We start from the raw sequence: 21485 nt of genomic DNA on the forward strand, positions 1-21485 counted from the left end.
AGCTACTACTACAGATAGAACTATCTATAATACCTGTAGCTGAGTAATTTTGAAATGAATTGGCCAATCTGATTATCACTAATATCACTATCACATCACTATTACTCTGTCATAAAAAAATACTAACACAGGGGTACCTGTGTGGCTCACTCGGATTCTCTCCCTCTCCCCGTTCCCCAAACCATACCCATGCTTACTCGCTCTCTCTCAATCTCTCTTTCTCTAAAATACATAAAGCTTTAAAAAAATACTAACATAGATATATCATATATTTTTATTTGAACTTAATTAATTTTAGGGACTTCATCAAGCTAAAAATCTGCATAGCAAAAGAAACAATCAACAAAACTAAAAGACAATCTACAGAATGGGAGAAGAAATTCACAAATGACATATCAGATAAGGGCTAGTATGTATGATCTATAAAGAACTTATCAAACTCAACACCAAAAATAATCCACGAAATGGGCAGAAGACATGAACAGACATTTTTCCAAAGAAGGCCTACACAAGGCCAACAAGCACATGAAAAAATGTTCCACGTCACTTTCCATTAGGGAAATACAAATCAAAATCACAATGAAATAATACCTCACATCACTCAGGATGGCTAAAAGTAGCAAGATGAGAAGCAACAAACATTAGAGAGGATGTGGAGAAAGGGGAACCCTCTTGCACTGTTTGTGGGAATGCAAACTAGTACAGCCACTCTGGAAAACACTGTGGAGGCTCCTCAAGAAGCTAAAAATAGAGCTACCCAATGACCCAGCAATTGCATTATTGGGTATTTACCCCAAAGATATCGATTAGTGAAATGCCATGACACCCGCACCCCAATGTTCACAGAAGCAATGTCCACAATAGCCATGTCCACAATAGCCAGACTGTGGAAGGAGCCTCAATGTCCTTGACAGATGAATGGATAAAGAAGATGTGGTCTATATATACAATGGAATATCACTCAACCATCAGAAAAGATGAATACCCACCATTTGCTTTGACATGGTTGGAGCTGGAGTATATTATGCTGAGTAAAATAAGTCAATCAGAGAAGGACAATGATATGGTTCCACTTATATGCAGAATATAAGAAATAGTGAAAGGGACTATAAGGGAAAGTAGGGAAACTGTGTGAGAAGAATTAGAGAAGGAGACAAACCATGAGAGACTTCTAACTGGGAAACAAATGAAGGGTTGCAGAAGGGGGGGAGGTTGGTAGGATGGGTTAACTGGGTGACAGGCACTAAGGAAGATACTTGATGGGATGAGCACTGGGTGTTATACTATATGTTGGCAAATTGAATTTAAATTAAAAAAATAAAAAAGAAATAATTCATTTTAAATTATGATGTAATGAAATGTAAATTTAAAATCTGAACTGCAGGTTTTGCTTTATCACTAAAACGTTATATGACATATAGGTATTTATCTCATAATCATTTAATATATATGATTCAATGAAATGGTGATATCTGAACTGAATGTTTGAATTGATAACTGAAGTGAAATTTGTAAGATATTTGCTGGATGTTGCCAAAAGTGAATGGAAGTTTCAAATTGAATAATGTCCTGTTTAAAAATTAAATGGTCTTTTATTTTTTTAATGCTTCAGGTTTTTATTTAAATTCTAGTTAGTTGGGGCACCTGGGTGGCTCAGAGGTTGAGCATCTGCCTTTGTGCTCAGGTCATGATCCTAGAGTCCTGGGATCGAGTCCCACATTGGGCTCCCTGTTCAGAGGGGGGAGCCTGCTTCTCCTTTTGCCTGTGTCTCTGCCTCTCTCTCTCTCTCTCTCTCTCTCTATGTATCTCAAGAATAAATAAATAAAATCCTCAAAAAATAAATAAAATAAATAAAATAAATAAATTTTAGTTAGTTGGGGATCCTGGGTGGCTCAGTCCATTAAGCATTTGGCTTAGGGATCCAGGGGCCCAGGGATCAATCCCAGGCATCTGGTCTCCCTGCTCAGCAGGGAGTCTTCTTCTTCTCCCTCTGTCACTCCCTCTCCTTCTGTTCTGTGTCTCTGTCAAATAAATAAACAAATAAGATTAAAACAACAAAAACATACATAAATTCTAGTTAGTTAACATATAGCATAATATTAGTTTCAGGAGTAGAATTTACTGATTCATCATTGACACATAGCACCCAGTGCTCATGACAAGCGTCCTCCTTAATATCCATCACTCATCAAAATTAAGTGGTATTTTAAATAAAAAATCTTTCTTATTCTTGCTGATGTATGAAGCAGTTGGAAAAATTGGTCATCCCATCTAATAGTATCTACTTTTATTCCTCTTGGAGTTACTAATTTCATAAAATATTAGCTATTAAAACCCACCAATGCATTTAAATTAACAGCTTAAATAAAATTGATAACAATTTATGTAATTGGTCACTTGCTATTAATTATACATATATTTTATAAAAAAAATTGAACTCTGAAAAGATGAAATCTCAATATACTGATATTTTCAGTAATTCAATATATTAAACATGTGTAAAAAGTAATTACCATATATTATGCTTTTTTTTCCCTGACAGCTATGTTTCATAGTTCTTTCTTAGATTAGTGATTGTGATATGTTTTAAAGAAGGAGATAACATTGGAAAATAAAAATCTAACTCATTTTTATGACTTCTTTTCTGTTCAGTTACAAGTATCAGTAGCTACAGTTATGAGAAAAAATTTTCATACTTATATTACACATTATGCAATTCATCAATGGATCTTACATTTCTCTAATAGGAGAGATTTGGCATTATTTTGACTGGATAGAGAATATCATTCAGAGTAAAATCAATTTATTTGTGTTTCTAATTTATAGAATGGTTTCTCCAAAGTATAGTAGTGTGGGGTTTTTGGAGTGTGCAGCCGCAGAGAATAGGGATCAGGGAATAGCAGAGAACATTCAGTGAAGGTAGATATTTCCATGCACCTGGCACATTTCAATTAAATGTGCTCCTAAGGAAGCTTAATGGTCCAGAAGTCATCTTTTTTTAATGATAATAACTAACCCCTAACTAACTAAAGGTTATATTTATCTAACAATGGAGTCAGAATTTTCCACTTAGATCTATTTTTTTTTAATATAAAATGCTGGAAAAATGGTGAGAGTTTATGTCTCTTTAGTTGCAAGACTTTCTTTCATTAAAAAAACTCACTGATACATAAAGTATCAAGACTTTTCTGAATAGCAGGTAGCAAATATAACTCTGCACAACTTGAATGGGCACAGAAAATGTAGTTCCAGCATTATGTCTGTAAGTTATGCAATTGCACTACTCTGACTCCTTTCCTCTACTGATTTTATATGAATTAAAATCTATTTAACATTGACTGGCTATAGATTTTCTTTTTATATTTATATAAATCTCCTGAAGAATTATTTTATAATAAGTCACTTGGCTTTTATACACACTAACACATGGCATACATTACAAAATGTACAAAATAGTTAAAATATTAATAAATGTTTAATAGAAAATGAATTTCATATCAAAATATTTTTATATGAAATAAAACACTATCATTATTGCAACTGATCAAGTAAACATTACTGTAGAGATATTAATTAAATTCTTGAAATAATAAATATATAAAATGTACTATCCTTTCTAGCTTCAGGGCCATTCCATTTGCATTATTTTTAAAAGCCTAATATAATAATTCAAATACTTAAAAGCCTACCTTTGCTGATGATAGACAGAAGGATAGGCTTTCATTCCCACCTTAACCTGGTCTTAACTGTGGATTTAAAATGTGGCCTCTTAATCTTGAATTTATTAATCAGTCTTTGTGTGTTTCAATGTCTCTGAGTATGATCTGGCTTTGTAAAAGTTGGATTAAGACTTCCACTTCCTGGTAGTTTGTAGCTGCAAAAGCTTGATAAATTACAAAATCACAAACTCAAATGCTTCAGCAAGAATGAAATGAATTAAAATTCCATCAGAAAAAAAAATCTTTCATATCTGTAGCTTTTATAAGGGCATTTGTCAATTTGAAAAAGAGCTTGATGGAAGAACATGAACTAGCCCAGGCAGTGTTGCTCAGGGGACAGAGAACCAGCAGAGATTTTAGCAGTCACATGGGGCTAGAATAGTAAAATTTGAGACATTAGAGCCTTCAAATACATGGAGGATTGTTTTTTCTAAAGGCACTTTCCGTATTTCAAAGTTGAAAGGTGCAAGAGAATGAAACGATAAAACAGAATAGAAATTCCCAGAATCCTGTGGTGGCTAGAAGAAAAAGAGCCTCAAGAGGGAGGGCCCAGACTACAAGTCAGAGCTGAGAGCCCTAGAGGGAATGATGAATTCACAACAGCAATCTGTAACTGCTTTTTCCTTGAGCCAGTTGCTGATCTGAAGCTAAGATGGAACTGAGAATTCAGAGAACCACCACTGGTGTTCAGAGGAATTAGAAAACGTTTTGGCAGCAGTGTGGCTCTTCTATGGTAAAACAAGACTTGAGGCTTCAAATACAAATTGCTACCTCCTCCATATATTTCTAAATTCTCAATATGCATAGGTGAGTGGCTAAAAAGCAAAACCAAATTCAGCCACCCCGCCCCCCAAAATCATAGGTGTAATTTCCATTGCATGTGAGTATGGCGAAGACAAGAACTTGCCAACCATCAAGAAAGACCTTTATATTCTTCACAGAGGTATCTTGTGAACCATGTCTGAGACACAGGCAAACCTGAGACTTGTAGACTGAGTCTTACAGAAGCTACAATTCAGTCTCCACTCAGCTCAGTTAGTCATTGGACTGAGGTACTTAGCATCCCCACACCACTAACTCTGGAGTAGAAGAAAGAGTAAATCTTCTTTTTCCGTAGATATGTGGAACCTTTACAACCCTTTATAGAAACTATAAATTATCAAACATATGGTAAGTGAAGACCAGATGACATGCAACTAAAAAAAAAAAAAGAACCAATACTAACTCGGTATATAATCTAGATATTGTAATTAGCAGTAAAAACCTTTAAACTATCAAAAATTTGATGAAAAAGTGGACAGAAAAGGTTAAAGTATGTCCAATTTTAAAGGAAAATTGAATTCTATAAAAAATATCAAACAGCCTGGAATGTAGTTAGTGTCAATACTTGATATTAACTGAGAATGAATATAACAGAAGAAAATATTAGAGAGCTATAAAGCAAGTCAATGGAAAATATTCAAATTAAAACGCACAAGGAAAATAACATAATGCTATCTGAGCATTAAAAATGTGGAAGACACAGTCAAGAAGATACTGGAAGTGTTAATGGCTGAGAATTTTTCAAAATTGATAAAATATCTCAGAAAACATCTATTATGTCAGGGAATCAAAATTAGAATAAGCACATAGAAAATTACACCTAGGCCATATTGCAGTAAACCTGCTTAAAAAAAAAAAAAAGACAAAGATAAAATCCAAAAAGCATCCATAAGAAAAAGACCTTTTTTCTTCAAAGAAGCAAAAATAAGACTGACAGCTTACTTAGAAAAAAACAGCGTCAAAAGACAATAAATAGTTGTCATTTTTAAAAAATGATTTTATCTATTGAAAGAGAGAGAGAGAAAGTGAGCAAGAAAGAGTGGGGTGAGGGGGGCACAGGAAAAGATTGGAAGCAGTCTCCCACCAAGCAGGAAGCCCGACAACTCACAGCTCCGGGCTGGATCCCATGACCCTGGGATCATAACTTGACCTGAAGGCAAATGTTTGCCTGACTGAGCAACCCAGGCACCCCAATAGTTGTTGTTAAAGTATTGAAAAATACAGCTAGTACTTTATTAACACACAGAAAGAAAATATGTGTCAACAGGATAGAGTTCATAATTAAAAGTGATAGTGCCCCAATTTCAGGTAAAAAAAAAAAAAAAGTTTAACCACACTGTATCCTGTGTCTGCTACTGAATGCAACTAAAAATCCTGGACAATATGCATGAAGCATCTGTCTGAGGTCTCTGAAACATAAATGCTGGAAAACAGATTAGGAAACATAAAGAGAATGAAAATACAAACTATTGACCAGGAGAAAATATTTGCAAATCACATATTTGACAAACACTTGAATCCAGAATATATAAAAACCAAATGAAAGAAGGCAAAGACTCTATTAAAAACTGGGCAAACTATTTGAAAAGACACATCATCAAAAAAGATTTACGGATTCCAACTTAGCAGATGAAAACACATGTTAAAAATTATTAGCCATTAGGGAAGGAAAAATTAAAATCACAATGGATACATATCAACACTCCAGTGATGATATATTAATAAGATTAATAACAAAAGTGACAATTACAAGTAATAGTAAGGAGGCAAAGTAATTGGAACTCTCATACCTTGCTCGTGGAAATGCAAAATGTTATAGCAAGTCTGGAGAACAGTTCGGCATTTTCTTACAAAGCTAAGCATCCGCTTACAATATGAGAGAGCAATTCCACTTCCAACTATTTACCATAAAGAAATGAAAACTTATGTTCAGTCAAAAAAACTTAGATGAAAATGTTTATAGCGGTTTAATTAATTATCACCCAAACTGGAAACAACCCAAATGCTCTTTAGTTGATGATAAGACAAACACACCGTAGTACATCCGCACAATGGAATTCCTTACAATTATAAAAAAGGAACACGTACTACTCATACACACAACAACCTGCATGAATAGCAAAAACATTACACTAAATAAAAGAAGCCAGTATCAAAGTTTACATCCTCTACAATTACATTTATATGACATTCCAGAAGAGGAAAAAACTATAGCAACAGAGATAGGTTAGTGGTGAGTGAATGATTTTACTACAAAAAGACAGCACCGTGAAATTGGGGAAATTTTGGGAACTATCCAGTATCTTAATTGTGGTGAAGCTTAAATACATGTTTGTAGGTTCTAAGTCATAAAGACCTGTAACCACAACTATATCCAATTAATATCATATGAATTTGTATAATATATATGCAACATGTGTTATATGACTGTAATTGTATATTATGGTAGTAATTGCAGGGGTATGTACATTTTCCAAAATTAATAGATACTTAAAATGTTTGAATTTTATTTATATCAATTATATCTAATAAAATTAATTAAAAACAAATAGGTTCTCTCCCAATACAAATAAACGTAAATAAAATATAATTTTTCAAAAATGAAATTGAGAGAATGTATCACCATCTGACTTGCATTAAAATTGTGATACCTGGATAAAAATGTGGGAGTTAGCCTAGAACTGTAGATAGCCAGTTGTATAGAGCAGTATGCATCAGGTACTTGGTGGTTTAATGTATTACATATGTTGAATTCATATATTTTAAATATACATAGTTTTAGGAAAAATTGCTTTTGGGATTGCACATCCATCAAAATCAGATTGTTATTCAAAAGGTATGTGGGAAGGTATGCATATTTTTCTTTTTAAATCTGGAAATAAATGACTATTATTTTAAAACTATAACTTTAGCTTACAAAGGAAATTCAAAAGTGGAACTTTAAGTAAGAATACCATAGAATGAATGAATATGCTCATAGTTCAAACTCTTCCAGTTAAAAAACAAACAAACAAACTCAGTTTTAAGGAGACTGTAGTCTTTTGATATTTCAATAGCTAATGCCTAAATATTTAGAATTAGTTAGTGGTTTTCAGTGATGAATTCATATTATTTTACCCTGTAAGTTTCTATGTTTCAATCTTATCTCATTATTGTCACAACGGTTTTTTTTTTTTTTTCCATTTAAGAAAGGCTTTGAAATGTGCTCTTAGGAAGATCATGCTATAACATGTACTAACCAACTTTAAATAGGAAATGCTATTTCCAGTGGCATTGTGGCCAGGATGACATCAACGGTAACAAAAAAAAAAAAAAAAAAAAGATTACACTGTAGCTCAAATATCCGTGGTCAATTCTAAAGCAGATAGAACTAACATAGTGGTCACATTATGAAGATTTCTTGACACAAATTGCCAGTTGACTACTATTTATGAGAATGTTTCAAAGTATGAAAGAAATTATTTTAAATTCTACCTGCATACTCTTTAAACGTTGATTTTTAAAAACTGATTGCACATTTTTTTTTCCTAAATTATCAAGTGTTGAAACAGTTGTTCATATGTCATCAGCATTAGTATTATCTAGGAGACCTAATTCTTTTGTAACACAGGATTTTTAAAAACACCAAAAAAAGAAGCTAATTTGTAAAGAATAAAATAAAAAGAACTCGAGAGAAAAATGATTTTTTAAAAATGATTTAATAGTACATAAAGAACTACACTGTTCTGTATTTTTTAATGTTCTTGGAAGTATATGTATAAGAGATTATAATCAAATATAGTTTCCTCATTAGGCTCATCATTAATGATGCTGATTCAGCTCTTGCTAATGAGAATTGCAACACTTTGTTGATTAGGTCATTGAATCAAGGCTTGCTGGTATCATTACAACACATTTACTATTAGGAAAGTAATAAAAATGGGGAATTTTTGTCTTTTCCTTTCTGTAGAAGTACACTTTTACTTGAGAATGGAGCTGCATCTATATTAAATAAAATACCTTTACTCAGTTTTCTTCTCTTACAGCCTTCAGTAGCAAATAAAAAATACTCAGTTTATAGAAAGCAAATTATGCAAAAAATATGCATTGGGGTGTATTTTAATTCAATAAGAAAAGTGGATAGCACCTGGGATATGTGACTGACTTCAGATCACCCTCAAAGAATGTGACCAAACAAGTGAATACAACAGGAAACAGACTGAATTGTGTTAACAGATTAGTCAATCTCCACAAAAATGAAAAAAAGGAGAGAATCTAAGTAATCAATCTGCATTCAGCAGACTGTTATGGAATACTAGTTATAGCTGCAAGATTCAGACGGGGCTACGCCAGCATCAGCGAGGAGGTCACAATCAGAACGAGAGCCTGCCTGAACAAGCCGACTCCTGCAAGCCCACAGCAGCAGTCTGCTGGCAACCAAGTAACATCTTCGCACTCTTCCTTTCATTTAAGAATATTCTCAACAATAACCCAGATAACTTTCTATTATAAAAACCTGAGAAGATCGATCACTGGAAAAAAAACAACATGAGGCAGACATTCAGGATGTGAAAGATGCATTTGGAACTCTACTTGAAAGAATAAAAGCCACACACAGGTGGGGATTAAGTTTAATGTACTCCTAAATTAAAAATTGTGCTTCTTGGACTTAAAACTCATGTTTGATTTTCTGACAATTCTTCTGCTTTCCTAAGCTAATCTTTTTCCTTGTGATACAAAAGGCTTATTCAATAAGCCATTTGAGTAATCCATAGATTTTTTCTCTTAGACTCTCTTTTTAAGTTAGTAATAATTTTCAGTTTGTAGGACCTCAAATCAACAACTTGAACCCAGTTATTAATAAAACATGTCATTTCATATAATCAGGGTAGCCTGGCTGGCTTAGTAAGTAGACCATGAGACTCCTGATCTTAAGATCATGACTTCAAGCCCCACATTGGGAGTGTTTACTAAATAAATAAATAAATAAATAAGTAAATAAATAAACAAAAAACAAACAAATAAATAAATACAGACATAAATACAGACATAAATAAATAGATGAATAAATAAATAAGCAGGCATTTCAACCATGCAACTGTTCATACCCTTATTGAAGTGCTGCTATGCAATAGACAACCTAGTAATCCACTCTTCTGCATCATTAAAAATTCTGATGAGTATCTTTTTAAATATGGACATTTGCTATTTAGTATCCTAAGAATAAAGTTTTTTTTTAATGTATAATTTACAGCTAACTATAACAGGTTTGAGGCCATCAAGTAAGCACTTATGCTTTTGTCTCAGTTTTAACAGGAGTTATTCGGAAACCAGACTTCAAAATGTAAACTCGATGTGTAGGGAATATATTAGAGTTTATCTCCTCCTGAAGTGAATGTATCTTTTTAAGACTTCTCATGTGCTATCAACTTTTGCTCATCTGGTTTGTAAACAAGAGGTAACTGAAATGATGGAAAACGCCAGAGGACAGAAATGGCGATACAGCCCTGGGGCAAAGCTCTAAATGCCTACTCTTGTGTGAACCTGAACTTCTTACCCTCAACCTGATGGCAGCAGAAAACAATGCATTCATCTGCTCAGGGGACACAGATGGTGTATGTGAAGCCATGTTGATCTTCTCTAGCAAAAAATATTGTAAATTGCACAGTAGCTGCAATGGGATTACTTCTTTGTTGAGTCATGGCTGTCTATTCTTCTCTGTCAAGAGGATAGAGAAGTATTGCTAGAAGAATGAAAACAAAATTATTATATTATATTGATATTATTATTAAAGAAATTGCACGAAATCAAGGTTTATAAAGAGATTACAGATCGGGAAAAATATATGGAAAGCATGAAAGTGTAAGAATTAATAAGGTATAGCTCAGAGTGGATGGAATCTATGGCCCAGGACATGTGAAAATAGCAGTGCCTAGCTCATGGTGCATACAGGATCCATTGCATTAAAGGCTTCAAATGACACATAAAGGTCTTTATTAATTTTTATATAGTGAATTGAGAATGTTTGTATTTAACCAACAGGATTATATTTCAGAGTTTCATTTTAGAAATATACCAGTGAAAAATGTAACAAGGTAGCAAAATCTGATTTAAAAAAATTATAATAGACCAGGTGAAAGACGACTTAGGCTTGTCTTAATATGATATAGGATGTACTTGAAGAAATTTATGGAAAGATACAAATTTTCAGATGTAAGAGAAGTAAGCTCTGAGGCTCTGATGTACAATGGGATGACTAAAGTTAATACAATGATACTATAGACTTGACATTTGCTGAGAGTAGATTATTTGTTTATTTATTTATTTATTTATTTATTTATTTATTTATTTATTATTGGTGTTCAATTTGCCAACATATAGCATGACACCCAGTGCTCATCCCATCAACTGCCCCCCTCAGTGCCCATCACCCAGTCACCCCCATCCCCTCCCACCTCCCTTTCTACCACCCCTTAGTCGTTTCCTAGATTTAGGAGTCTGCTGAGAGTAGATCTTAAGCATTTTCACCACACACACAAAGAAACACACACACACACACACACACACACACACACACAAAAGGAACTGACTATGTATGTGAATGATAGATGCTAATCATCTTGATCTTGTTAACCATTCTACAATGTACATGTACATCAAATCATCACATTGCACACTTTAAATATATACAATTATATTTGTCATTCCGCAATAAAGTTTTTAAAAATAATTGCAATAGAAAAAAAAATGTGTAAGAAATTCATGATGTTAAAAAAAAAGAAATTCATGATATATTAAAGGCAATGGGAAGTACTATGACTTGAGTTTGAGCTAAGAGGAGGAGTTAACCATAATCAGAAAAAAAAAAAAAAAAACAGTGCTTGAAGTGGCGGCCAGGGGAAAGGAAGACGGGGTGAAAATCAAGATTTATTGGCTCCCCTTGGCAGTTATGTTTACTTACAAACATATGTAAGTGTGTTTCACCACCTGAAGGCCTGTGCAGTGAAAAATAAGAATAAGAGCTGGGAAATGAGGTGCTTTAGAAATAAAATGTCTTGGGCATCTGGGTAGCTCAATTGCTTAAGCAATTAACTCTTGGTTTTGGCTCAGGTCATGGTCTCAAGGTCATGAGATTGAGCCCTGCATGAGGCTTTGTGCTCAGTGGGGAGTGTGCTTGAGATTCTCTCTCCCTCTCCTTCTGTCCCTTCCCAACTTGTGCATGTGCACTCAGGGTCATGTATTCTCTCTCTCTCTCTAAAATAAAATAAATAAATTTCTTAAAACATTTTTTGCCAATGAACTCTGGAATTACAAAGTTTATCGCTCTTCTAAGAATTATGTATCTGATCAACACCAGTAACTAGATGTTTCACTACTCTCTGCAGCTATCATTCAGCAATCCCTTTAATAAAAATAAACTGGATAAAAAATTTATATAATTGACAGGAAAAAATATATTTTTTAAAGACTTTATTTATTCATTTAAATGCAAGAAAGAGAGCGAGCAAAAGCCATGGGAGAAGCAAGGGAAGAGGGAGAAAGCAGATTCCCCACTGAGGAGGGAGCCTGATGCTGCGCTTGATCCCAGGACTCTGGGAATCATTACCTGAGCTGAAGGCAGATGCCTAACCTACTGAGCCACCCAGATGCCCCCCAAAAAATCCTTATAGAGAGCAATATTTTCTGTCACTATGTTACATCTACAATAGTTAGATTTCTTTTATTATAAAATACATTCAGAAACATTAACAAAAACACAACAAATGATCTTAGAACTGTCTAATATGATGGCCACTGGCTATTTGTCATTACTGAGCAGCTGCAATGTAGTCAGCTCAAATGAAGATGCACAATTCAGTCTAAAATAGTCACTAGATTTTAAATATATAGAAATACCAAAATATCTCACTAACATTTTCTATATTGATTGAATGTTGAAATAGTATTCGGGAGATATATGAGCTAAATAAAATATATTGTTAATTTATATATATATATATATATATATATAAATTTATATAAATTATATAATATATAATTAATTTGTTCTGTTTCTTTTTACATTTGTCAATATGACTACTAGAAAAGTTAATATGCTGACAATTATGAGTCCAACAATTATGGCTAACATTATATTGTCACTGACCAGTATTGGTCTAGAATATAATAGAAGTTAAGATATTTAAGGTTAAATTATTGACTTTTATAAATTTTATCTGTTGAGAGTCTTTTTTAAAAGGATATTAATAGAGTACCTAAGAAATATTCTGGGTTTTTAAGTCTATGTTGCTAAATTTTCCATATTATTTCTAGGGATGCCTGGGTGGCTCAGCCATTGGGCACCTGCCTTAGACCCAGGGTGTGATCTTGGAGTCCCAGGATCAAGTCCTGAATCAGGCTTTCTGCATGGAGCCTGATTCTCCCTCTGCCCAGGTCTCTGCCTCTCTCTCTCTCTTTGTGTTTTTCATGAATAAATAAATAAAACCTTTTAAAAAATGTTATTTCTAGCATCCTTTGTTTCTTATTTTATTTAAGTGGTGCATTTGAGGAGAGTTTTCTTCTCATTTTGTGTTTGCTTTGCTTTCACCTTCATCTGGTAGATGTGTGACTGATGAGAGAGTCTGTGTGTGTGAATGGACTTCTCCATTCTTGGATTCCCCACAAGAAGACTTACGTGGTTGATCCATGCTCAAATTAAGACAACCAGAAGGAAAGTAGAAAGCATAAAATGTTTTATTAAAGCAGAAGCATACTCTCAAGGTGGGAGTGCAGGCATGTTCCACGAGTTGGAACTGGCCATATGTTGTTTTAGGGTTGGATATTTGTTGTCTCTCTGGGCTGGGAGGAGCTGTTACTATACAGTGGGTGGTTTCTAGTGGAAGCTGCTTCCAATCATTTGAGGAACTCCTCTCACAAATTGGATGGGGGATTTTCGGACCCTCTAAGGACCAGACCATCAGGGCAGCCTTGGGGAGTTGGGCTGTAACCAAAATACAACTGTATTATATTACATCTAGAAATTACCCTGGGGTAGAGGTGAAAGCGAAGAGACTGTGCTCTGAACCTACCTCTCTCTGGATAAGTCAGCCCCAAGATCTTGGAAATGACAAGGTCAAGATATTGTGACCACCCCCCAAACTCCCCCACCCCACCCTGGCGTTTAATGTGTAGCTTATTTATCACCATCCTTGCCTCCTACTCATTTCTCTTCTATTCCCTTCAAGGACTTGGAACTCTGGGAGTATTCCTTCCTCTGTTCCTATCTTGCTTCTACCTAACATATGTAATGTTTGTGGAATTGTTAATTAATTAATCTCATCTACTGGAGATGGTAATATAAGAGTAACCAAGCATTGATGTTTTTTATTGATTGATTCCTTTATCACTATATAAAGACCTTCTTTGTTGTTCCTGTTTTTTGGCTTAAAGCCTATTTTCCTTTTTTCCTTAAGATTTTATTTATTTATTCATGAGAGACACAGAGATAGAGAAGCAGAGGCAACGGCAGAGGAAGAAGCAGGAAGCAGGCCCCCCACGGAGCTGGATGTGGGACTCTATCCAGTAACTACTCCTGGGATCAAGCCCTGAGCCAAAGGCAGAGGCTCAACTGCAAAACCACAGAGAGCCACCCAGGCACCCCAGCTTAAAGTCTATTTTCATCTAATGTAAGTGTAGTTACTCTTTCTGTTGTTTGGTTTTCATTTGCATGAAATATCTCTTCACTTTGATCTAATGTTTTCTTGAGACTGACATGAATGTCGTTTAGGCAGCACATAGTTGAGTCTCGTTTCTTTGTTTTAATACCAGACACTCTACATCTTTTCTGTGCCTTTTTTTGAATGGATAATCCAACTGTCACGAGCACGTTATGAAGGCACACCAGGAGTTGTGTCTTTCCGCAATGCCAGCTTTATTCACTCCTAAAGCAAAGTGAAATCACAATTATAAAGTAGGTTCTGGATTCCAGACACAATGGCAATTCACCGAGCCACTAAACTTCGTTTCTTACACAGCATACAGAGAAGGACAGAGGACAAACTACACAACAGACAAGATGACAGAAAGGTGTAGGAAGTTAACAAACCAAACACGAAGTCGGTCTGTGGGGCCGCAGTTGAGATAAGGCCCCAGGCTGGTCTGGGTCAGCTCAGGGCACTTACTGCTTCTTACATTCACGGATCCTGGTTGGTAAATTGAACACTAAAATAAATAAATAAATAAATAAATTTATTAAAAAAAAAAAAAAAAAAAAAAAAAAGGATCCTGGTTCTCTACGGAGATCAATCCAGCAGAGCCTTCAGAGGCAGTTGCTTTTTTTAATTGGTCAGACATAGAGGGGTCAGGTCTGAAGAGTCTGACAGGTTGCTGCCAAAATCCTTCCCTTTTTAAAGAGATTTAATCGGTTTCTGGTCCCTGTAGACCTCCTCTGGTTCTGTTCCTTATCAGTTCTGTGGTGTCAGCTGACATTGGTCCGGGTCAGATCTCCCAGCTGCAGTACCTTAAATGCTTGCGTCATTGCTAGACACAGGCCCCTGCTTGACTTGAGAGACAAAATTTTGCTCTGAACACTATTTACATTTAGAGTAATTATTGATAGGAAAGGACTTACTAATGCCATGTTGTTAGTTGTTATGGGGTTGTTTTGTGGTTCGTTTGTCCTTTGTTTCCCCTCTTGCCCTTTTCCTTTATTTGATTATATTTAAATCATAGTATTGATTATGCTTCTGTGTGTGCTTTGATTACTATCTTTATCTTTTATCTATTAGAGTTTTTGGTTTTGCTGTTACCATGATGCTTACATAACTCATCTTATAGTCGATGGTCTATTTTAAGCTGTTAGCTTCAAACACATACAAAAACACTACATTTTTATAGCCCTCCCTCATTTATTTAGTTATTTTTTTGTTTTGTTTTGATGTCACAATTTGTATCTGTTATAGTGTGTATCCACTAACAAATTATTGTAGTTTTTTTTTAAGATTTTATTTATTTATTCATGAGAGAGAGAGAGGCAGAGACGTGGGCAGGGGGAGAAGCAGGCTCCATGCAGGGAGCCCGACATGGGACTCGATCCCGGGACTCCACGATCATACCCTGGGCCAAAGGCAGACACTAAACCACTGAGGCACCCAGGCGTCCTGAAATTATTGTAGGTATAGCTATTTTAAATCTTTTTCCTTTTAGCTTTTATAGTACAGTTATGGATTACATACCACTGTTACATTAGAGTATTTTAAATTTAACTCTATATTTACTTTAAGTGTGTTTTACACTTTCCTATGTTTTCACATTGCTCGTTAATGTCCTCCTATTTCAACTTGAAAAACTCCTTTTACCATTTCTTACTTTATTTAACATTTCACAGTTGAGATGCTTGGTTTGTGGACAAACTCCTTCCAGGGAGAAGCTGGAGACCTATTTTACCGTTAGAGTGCTAGACAGTAGGCCACATGCTAACTAGTCTCTCAGGTTTCCAGAAGGATCTCAGTCAGCTACCACATTCATCTGTACTAGAAGCTATAGCATCAGCAGCAGCTGGGAAAAGCGTGCAGTCAAATCTGTTCTAGGGAGAAAGGAGATCGGTCTTTTGTCTCCTGCCTCTGCCCCAGAACCAGGGGGAATAGCTTCAGGGAGTGCTTCTGAACCTATTTGAAACTTCTTTCTCCGTTTAATAGTCCTGTGGAATTCATGGATGCTGAATCCCTTTGGTTATCAGAGCTAGGAGACTTGGGCTCATGTCCCATGGGGAGTAGCATAAAATCTGGGTTGTTCTAAGTGTGGTACAACCCTTTGCTTTTCAGGGAGAAACTAGGAGTTGAGGAATCTCCTCCCAACTGTAAAGGGGTGTGCCTGGGTGGGTTTTATTGCAAAAGTGTGTTTCAGTTTTTCTTATTTATTTCAATGTAGATGTGTTCACAGTCATCCAATGGGTGGATACCACGCAAGTAGTTTCTGCATCTCTCACAGAGGGAATGAGACACACGTGGCTATATATTTGGTGAATCCATACAGAGGGGAAATTTAGGAGCCTCCTTTAATCTTAGTTTGAAATATATCAATGGGAATTGTTATCTCTTTAGACCCCCTCAGAGCATGGAATATATAACATGACACCTTGATACTTTGCACTGCAACATGGGAAGCAAAATCAGACCTTTGAGTCAGAATTAGCCTTTAATAAAGGTTCAGAAATACAAGATGTATTCTATGAATAATTAGAGGTATATTTCTTTTTCCTTTTTAATTGGAAGAAGGCTCCAGGACAATTAAGGCAAGAAGCTCTTTGCTGTTCACAGACATTGAATGTAAGTTATGTTTCAACGTCTTTTAGCCCAATGTTGGCTTCTTTTTTCACTTAGTGGAAAGTATTTCCTATCTGGTTTTAAATCAGGATATGCCTGTGGGAGGCTTTGGTCCATCACAAAACAAGAAGAAAAAACAATTCTGCTTTTGGTGATACAGGTGAGTCCTGACAGTTGCTGGTGGTAACTATTGTGTTAGCGCAGGTTGTTGATTATCAACTCTAGTTGCCCTTGAACTTACTAAGCCTCTTACAATGTTCCAGCTTCAAGAGAAGATGCTTCCTTGGAGGTTTCAACGCTATTGGTAAGAGCCTCTTCACCAGCCCATAGCAGATGGAGACTCATAATTTCCAGAACTGAAGCATGTACAGGTTCCTAAATTCTGGCTTAACTCCTCTTATTCCCTTACTTATTCTCTAAGCTCCCTTTTGCTCATTAATTCACTTCAACATCTTTGTATTTGATATAAATGACATATAACATTATATCAGTTTTAGGTGTACAACATAATGGTTCAATATTTGTATAGATTGCAAAGCGATCACCACAATAAGTCTAGACAACACTTTTTAAACATGTTTTATATTTCTCTCTTTGAAATTACCGTTAATGATTCTGCTTTTCTTATTGGACTCTGATAAATACTAGTTTCTCAATAAATGCTATGTTACTGTGTTAAAAGAAGTTGTAAAAACAGTTACATATAAAGAAATGAACATAGTGCAGGAAAGTGCCCACGTAAGTTTGTCAACATCAATTCGGCCAGCTCCAAGAATAAATAGGGATGAGTTCTCTGAATAGACATTAGTTGAGAAGCCCTTTTAAGGATGGGAGCTTATACATAAAGTTTAGAGAAGCCCATAGGATCTATGAAGGGAGGAGGGTATATGTTAAATTTCGTTCACTTAGTTTTTTTTTTTTTCCCCCTCCAACAGTACAGACAATTTGTAAAGGCAATAAATGATGGTACTATATGATGACAAATTTATTGTTATTAGACCATGGGTATTTGGTGAGTTCTACATTTTATTTTATATTTTTTTAAGATTTTATTTATTTATTTGAGAGAGAGTACACTAGCAGGGCAGACAGGCAAAGGGCAAAGAAGCAGGCTCTCCACTTTGCAGGGAGACCAATGTGGGGCTCCATCCCAGGACCCTGGGATCATGACCTGAGCAGAAGGCAGACACTTAACTAACTTAGCCACCCAGATGCCCTGAAAGCCTTTAAATACAACAATACATAATAAGGTCTTTGTTGACTTCAATTAAAACAATAGCAATATCAATGTGTCCCTTTTCAAGGGCGTCAATTATTTTTCTTTTTAAATTGACATCTATAATTTTCTAAGCACAGAAATATGTTCAAGTTTCTCAAATCTGGGTATCTACTATAGAATGATTTTGAACAGTATAAGTGAAAAATTTTCAAAAACATTATTCTAAGCAGATTCCTTCAATAAGTTATTTGTGGATTTTCAAAGGGTAACATAATAATCACACCTTGTTATCATGTAGTCCTCATCAACAGCGTTAAAAATTTATAATTATTGGGCAGCTCGGGTGGCTCAGTGGTTTAGCGCCTCCTTCAGCCCAGGGCGTGATCCTGGAGACCCGGGATTGAGTCCCATGTCAGGCTTCCTGCATGGAGCCTGCTTCTCCCTCTGCCTGTGTCCCTCTCTCTCTCTCTCTTTCTCTCTCTCTCTTTCTCTCTCTCTCTCTCCCTGTCTCTCATGAATAAATAAATAAAATCTTTTAAAAATTATAATTATTATATGCTTAGTATTTTCCAAGTGCTAATAGCATATTAGGATTTTGGACATAAACTACTACTTCTTTTTAGCAGATACAACCATGGAGAACGAAAGTAAAGAAATCAAGATCTACAAACCAGGCTGAAAGGAGAATCCAGGAATTCTTTTCTTCCTTTTTCTCGTCCTGTTTCCTGGATAATACATTCAGTGGCTTAAGTCATTTTTAATTAAACATAAAATCACCAATTCTATTGAAGATTCAGCTAAAATTTTATATTCATAAGTCTTAAAGCAAATATAAAACACTGGATTCACAACCTAATATGTTTCTCTCTCAGGTATTTTTATGATCACTTAATTTTATCTGTTGTGAAAACCATTTCTAATGCTGCATTAAACATAGAAAAGATATTACCCTCTTTTCATACATGTTTATATTTCTAAAATTATGATAGATGAATAGAAGGTGAAAGATTGATGTTATAATGGAACTCTTCTTTCTTTTTCCTCCCTTTCCCTTCATATGTAAACTATATAAACATATATAATGATACTTATATATGTAGCTACCCACATATGTATAAAATATACTTTTAAATTTATTATTTTCTTTAAAATTAAAATTATGGATAATTCAAAGAAAGTGATTCTTGAAAGAAGCATGGCCTTCAAGTACCACCTGTATGGACTAAGAAAATGGAAGAGTGAGACCTCCATGTTTACAAAAAAATTCTCTGAGAAGATAGAGATGAGAGACAATGCTAAACATATATTACCTGTAGAGTTACATGAACTGGCAGGAAACTAGAAGCTTCTTTCCCAAACTCTGAATTTCTCCCTCCATTCTATCACTCAGCCTTACAGACATACACAAGTTTTCTAAGTACCTATTTAAAGTCACTGACTTGGTATAAAAGTGGTCAATTTTATGGGTGGACATTTTTAGAGGATAAATTTTAAATATAGTTAGGAGGTACAGGTCCTCCCCAGGGAGCAATCCTTTATAATGGCATAGTTAAAATGATACTGAAAAGTTTTATTTTTCAGTGCAGTTGTCACAAATACATAACACTGTGAAAATATTGTCTGTATTCACTAGTTGTATACTTTTCTTCCACAGGCTAGATGCTTTGGACAAGGGCTAATATGCATACTTGGTGATGTTAGTTATGATCTTAAAAAAAGATATATAAAATACAAATAAAAAGAGAGATTAAATGAAGAGAGCATTATTATGGAACAATAAACTAAATGGTTAAATCGCATGGAAAAATTTTTTAAATGCATTAAAAACTAAACATTTTGTGCACAAACCACTTAATAAAATGACTCGTGAGAATTTAATTTTTTAAAACATACATATGCTATTTTTATCACTTTTTTATTTCTTTAATTCATTTACCTATTTTTTCTGCCAAATATTACACAGTTCTGAGATAATACCCCTGAGTGTGATTCATTTTCAGTGAACAATTAAGGCTGACCTTTCAAGCATCAGGTCATTGTTCGTCTTCTTTATTAATATTTTCAGATTCCATACCATCATTTTATATTCCCCTGAAAATTTTTCTCACAAGGATTTTGAGTCTGACTAAAAATAAAAGAAAATAAAAAAGAGAAGACAGAGCATATTAAGAAGAATGAACAGTGAGAAGATAATTAGAATCCATAATGCCTTTGAGATCCATGAGTTCTGAACCTATAAGCCCAAGCACTTTGATACTCTACCTACATATCTCTAATTATAGTTTTGCCTCTAGTTGGAGATTACCAGAAATCTCAGGTATTAGTTTTCTATAAAAATAGCATATTGCATTTTTGGCAAAGAAATACAATATAGGAGAATTTCAATGAACAATAAATATAGTGATGATTTCTTAAGAAATATTTTTCAGATCAGGTACGCAATGAGGCAATTTCTATGCAATTTTAAAGATGACCTCATCTTCTGATCTTTCCTTTGTAATCATTAATTACATTTCTTTCAATAAAACCCCCTGGGAGAACCATTTGTAACATTCAATCAAAGAGTTAAGTAAATTAATTTCACTTAGTGGTGCATTTTTCTATGTTTACTTACTCTTCGCATCATTATGAGTTTAATGTGCACTAATACTAAATATATAATAAAATAATAAATTAACCCTAATTTTCTACCAAGTGTTTCTATTGTTAATTAAGAGGGGAAAAAAGCCACAAAAGCTAACTAATCAAGAAACATCATTTATCTTTCAAATTAGCATGCATTTATGTATACTTACTTCAGGCTTGCTGTGTTCTCTGTCTTATTAATACAATATTAAATAGAACATTTTTTTTCAGCCACAGAGTTATTGTTGCCTGGTAGAAGGATTTATGTATATCAATATTTAAAGTATTTTATTAATGGGAAATAGATACACACTGATAATGATTAGTAAATAAAGAAGGAAATAGTCCTTTTATCTATTTATTTTTTTGAGGAATGGCACTGAAGGTTTATTCAAAAGATTAAAATGGCATTGAGTTTTCAAAGATGAATAAGTGTTAATGTGAAAGAGAGTTTGGAATGGTGTGAAGAGTGTAGATGTAGTTCAGAAAGAAGACAAATATAAAAGTAATATTCAGAAGGATGAAATAACTTGCTCTTTTTTCAGAACTGCATGCACTCTTGTCAATCTAGAAAATGAGATCTATCAGGGAAGATGAGAGAGGCATAGCTAGTGAGAATCCCAGACAGAGAAGCAAGAACCAGATCAAGGTTAAGGAATTTTTATACAAATTTAAGACATGTTCACTTTATTTTATAGGTAAAGAGAAATCAGTGTTGGATATTATGCAAAGAGATCACATGATTAAAATATTTACCCATGAAAAATTTTGGAAAGTTAGTGGTGTATTTATCATTCAAAGTGATTTATCTTTACCTGT

The sequence above is a fragment of the Vulpes vulpes genome, chromosome 4 (genome assembly GCF_048418805.1).
Source record: "Vulpes vulpes isolate BD-2025 chromosome 4, VulVul3, whole genome shotgun sequence".
Lineage (NCBI taxonomy): Eukaryota > Metazoa > Chordata > Mammalia > Carnivora > Canidae > Vulpes > Vulpes vulpes.